This window comes from Rhincodon typus, chromosome 29 (genome assembly GCF_021869965.1).
Source record: "Rhincodon typus isolate 14 chromosome 29, sRhiTyp1.1, whole genome shotgun sequence".
Taxonomy (NCBI): domain Eukaryota; kingdom Metazoa; phylum Chordata; class Chondrichthyes; order Orectolobiformes; family Rhincodontidae; genus Rhincodon; species Rhincodon typus.
This window is the reverse complement of record NC_063360.1, coordinates 34,271,971-34,277,007: the sequence shown is the minus strand read 5'-3', so window position 1 is coordinate 34,277,007 and position 5,037 is coordinate 34,271,971.

Genomic DNA, 5,037 nt, shown 5'->3' with positions numbered 1-5,037 from the left:
GGATTAGTAATCCACCACCATTAAACACCATCTCCCTCTTGCAATTCGATCAATGGTATTCATTATAACAAATACTCAACTTGTTGTTAATTATATCCCACTTTTTGTTGTGTCTGCATCATATGATAAAGTCTGAATGGAACCAGATGGATTGAGGAAGTCCAATCTCTGGTCTGTGCTGAGCCACAGTTGAGGACACTGTCTATTCAGAGAATCATACGTCACAGATGGAAGCTGTCAGGTCTATGTTGACTCTTTGAACAAACTCTCCAACTGCTCCCACTCCCACTTCACTCCCTCCCCACCCTGCTCTCATCCTGTAGCCCATTCAGATATTTATCCAATTCAAAGTTACGGTAGAAACATTGACTACATACAGGAACAGGATTCATTTGTTGTTAATGTCTACTTTCTGTAATGAAGCACTTGCTGGTCCCCATTCAGGTATCCAAGAATTCTGTCCATGTGAGCTGCATTGGTTTACACCATGAAGACACAGGAGCCAACAATAAAGATGACCTCAATGATCCCATCAGTTTTCTGGTGCCTCAGAGCTAAGTGGTGCCAACCATCTTTCAGCTTCCGATTATCCAGCAGCAAAGGAACAGAATATTCCTGTCAACAGAATTCACATCAGTCAAACCAGGCGATAAGGAACAGAAGCACCAATAGAATTGAATCGACAGGGCTCAAGGACTGCGTGGTGAGGGATTGTCCATTTGACAAAGGTGACCAGTGAAGCTGGTCACCTTATCCCGTGGTGAATGCCTCAAGGAGAGGCACAGGCAGAAGAGGAAAGAGGGGCTTTTAATTATTTTATATATTCATTCACAGGGTGTGGTGTTGCTGGCTAGGCCAGCATTTATTGCCTATCCCTAATTGCCCAGAGGGCAGTTGCTGTGGGTCTGGAGACACATGTAGGCCAGACCAGGTAAGGATAGCAATTTCCTTCCCTAAAGGACATGAGTGAACTTGATGGCTTTTTCCCTAAAAATCAACAATGGTTTCATTGTTAGACTCTTAATTACAGATTTTTAAACATTGAATTCAAATTCCAACATTTGCCGTGGCAGGATTCGAACCCAGATTGTGACCTGGGACTCTGAAGTAATCATCTAGTGATAATACCACTAGAGCGTCACCTCCCTGATTAAGGTCACCAATCATTTATTCAGTGCCTTTAAAACACCCCAATCTTGTTACTTGAGTTTGCCCAAACCTCTTGAGTCGGTGAATTGCTTTCCCCTAAGCATTCAGTGCTTCTTAACAATTATCACTATGGTCTCTAAATTCAAATGTTGTAGGTTCAAGTTCACATCCAGGTGTGCAAACCTCTTGGACTGATATTCCAGTGCGGGAAGAGGTGAGCTGTCTTTAAGATGTGATGCTTAAGCTGAGCATGCCTACTCTCTCAGGCAGATGCAAAATGATCCCATGGCACTATTTCAAAGGTGTCCTGGCCAACATTTATCCTTCAATTGACACTGCAATCAAAAACAGATTTATCTGGTCGTCATCACATCACTGTTTATGGGAGCCAGTGCTCAGCACAGAGGGGTACACTAGGGCCCTGCAATGGGGACCCCATTGTGCTGAAGCCAGCAGCAGCAGTGACTCCTGCCCCTGCCCCTGGTGGGAGCTTGCCGTGCACAAACTGGATGCCATGTTTCCTACATTACAACCATGTTGACACTTCAGAAGTGTTTCTTTGACGGTGAAAGTGCAAGGCTTTTTGTTTTAAAACACTATCTCCGACATACCATTTCCTGAAGGAGGAGAAAACATAGAACATTGAACAGTGCAGCACAGTACAGGCCCTTTGGCCCACGATGTTGTGCTGAACTTTTACCCTAATCCTAAGGTCTATCTAACCTCTACCACTACTTTATACTATCATCCATATGCCTATCTAATAGCCGCTTAAATGCCCCTAATGAGGCCGACTCCACTACCCTCTCCGGCAATGCATTCCACGCCCCTACCACTCTCTGAGTAAAGAACCTACCTCTGACGTCTCCCCTATATCTACCTACACTCACTTTAAAACTATGCCACCTCGTAATAGCTACCTCCACCCTAGGAAAAAGTCTCTGGCTGTCCACTCTATCTATACCGCTGAAAGACGGTCTTGCCCGAGTTTGGTGGGGTCATCCCTGTGTGGAGATCTTCTTCATCTTCAGCGTCCAGCCATTCCAGTGGCCCAGCGTGGCAGTCTCGTCCTGACTGCATCTTCAGGGTATTCCATTGTTCCTTAATCAGCTTTCCCTGAGCCCAGGAACCAGTAGCTGCACTCTGATGAACTTTGTAATAATTCTATTTATTTTTCTTATTCGTTCACAGGACATGGACATCTCTGGCTAGGCCAGCATTTATTGCCTATCCCTAATTGCCCAGAGGGCACTTAAGAGTCAACCACATTGCTGTGGGTCTGGAGTCACATGTAGGACAGACCAGGTAAGGATGGCAGTTTCCTTCCCTAAAGGAAGTGAATGAGCCAGATGGGTTTTTCCAGCAATCGATTTGTGGTCATCATTAGATTTTTAATTCCAGATTCTTTATTGAATTTAAATTCCACCACCTGCTTTGACAGGATTTGAACTCGGGTCCCTGGAACTTTAGCTGAGATACTGGATTAATTGTCTAGTGATAATACCACGAGGTCATCACCTCCCTTGGCAACTATTATTATGTATGACTTCTGTCATTGATGTAGGCACCGTGGTGTGGCGACTTATAAAACTTTTCACTGTACTTTTCATGAAAAAGTGGCAATAAATTTCTATTCTATTCTAATTTCTATTCCTTTAAGAGGTGCAGTTGCAGTTAAGGGGAGCTGCCACTAAGTGGCACTAACGTCAAAGATGTGGAGAGCACTCTGGCTGTGTGGTGAGCAGCAGTGGGGGAGAGAGAGAGAGACATCCCTACTGTGAAACTACATTTTAAACAACACTTGGACAGTTTTAACAGGGCAAAAAACTCAGTGACATTTTGTTTTGGTGATGTAACATTTTGCTCCCTTGATTGAGAATCATTTCTTCTTTCCCAGCTTCGTTCCTCTGTGTCAATCAGCGCACACAAAATTTAAACCTTTTGAAAAATAATCCATCAATGGGCCACAGCTGTAAAGGGACAGTGAGAGCTGAGGGGTTGGAATTGTGTATTATTGGACCATGTTGCCAGGAATAGTCAGTTTTGAAGAAGAGTCACTGGACTCAAAACTCTGTTTCTCTCTCCACACATTCTGCCAATCCTGCTCAGTTTCTCCAGCAATTTCTATTCTTTTTTCAGATCTTCAGCATTCACAGTTACAGTCACAGTCATAGAGATGTGCAGTATGGAAACAGACCCTTCAGTCCAACTCATTCACGCTGACCAGATGTCCTAAATACATCTAGACCCATTTGCCAGCATTTGGCCCATATCCGTTTAAACCCTTCCTATCCATGTACCCATCCAGATGCCTTTCAAATGAAGTAATTGTACCAGCCTCCACCACTTCCTCTGGCAGCTCATTCCATACATGCACCACCATCTGTGTGAAAGTGTTGCCTTTCAGGTTCCTTTTGAATCTTTCCCTTCTCACCTTAAACCTATGCCCTCTAGTTTTGGACTCCCCTACCCTGGAGAAAAGACCTTGACTATTCACCCTATCCATTCCTCTCATGATTTTATAAACCTCTGTAAGGTCATCCCTCAGCCTCCGATGTTCCAGGGGAAAAAAGCCCCAGCCTATTCACTCCCTCCCTATAGCTCAAACCCTCCAGCAACACACACTAACTGTTCTGCACACCATCCCCAGTATACAGCAGGCAAATTCTTTCACACCGCATGGACATTCTGACAAACAAGTTGGATTAGGCAAAGTTTACAAAAGTCCATACAGAGATGGTCTCTATCAAACAAACTGGGACAATGTACTGGAAATCAAGCCGAATCTTACTGGATAAAAACTGAAAGAACTGCAGACGCTGTAAATCAGGAACAGAAACAAAGTTGCTGGAAAAGCTCAGCAGGTCTGGCAGCATCTGTGAGGGAGAAAACAGAGTTAACTGAAATCCGAGGAAGGGTCACTGGACCTGAAATGTTAACTCTGTTTTTTCTTTCACTGATGCTGCCAGACCTGCTGAGCTTTTCCAGCAACTTTGTTTTTGTTCCACTCTTACTGGAGTTGTCGCAGATGTGAAAAATGCAATCAAACTATTAAAAGTCCTCAATTTATCTGGCTGTTGAACTCAAGTTAAAAGAAAATACCAACCAGGTTGTTGCAAAAAAATTGCAGCAGAAAAGTAACATGAGTTGTTAACATATCACTCTCTACAACTTAAACTCTCCCCCTTTTAAAAATATTCCCATACACGTACAGACAAATGGACCATGACAAGGCAAGCCACAAAAATTATGGGTGGGGAAGAAGTAAAAATTAGAATTAGAATTACAATTAGGTTTATTTTCATGTGTACTCCAGTTACAAAAGAACAGGAACACAGTGAAAAGTGTACAATGACACCCACACATTGTGCCATCTTCGGTACAAAGCACATAAATACAAACCTTACGTACAAAAAGTAGAGAAAATAAAGAAAAGTTACACCATGTTACAAATATATGTAGTATAAATTGGGAAAATAAGAAATAAACCTAAAAAGATAGATATTATAGTCTTTATATAAGGGCTTCCACATGATGGGTCTAGGCCCGAAACGTCAGCCTCTCTGCTCCTATGATGCTGCTTGGCCTGCTGTGTTCATCCAGCCCTGCACCTTGTTGTCTCGGATTCTCCAGCATCTGCAGTTCCTACTATCTCTGATTCCACATGAGCTGACTGGTTTCTACTGTTTTCCAACCAGTAGCCATCTCCATTCTGGGCCCATTGGCTGTTCCTGCTCCACTCCACTCTGAGCCCATTGGCTGTTCCCGCTCCACTCTCGGTCCATTGGCTGTCCCCGCTCCGCTCCACTCTGAGCCCATTGGCTGTTCCCGCTCCGCTCCCCTCTGGGCCCATTGGCTGTTCCCGCTCCGCTCCACTCTGGGCCCATT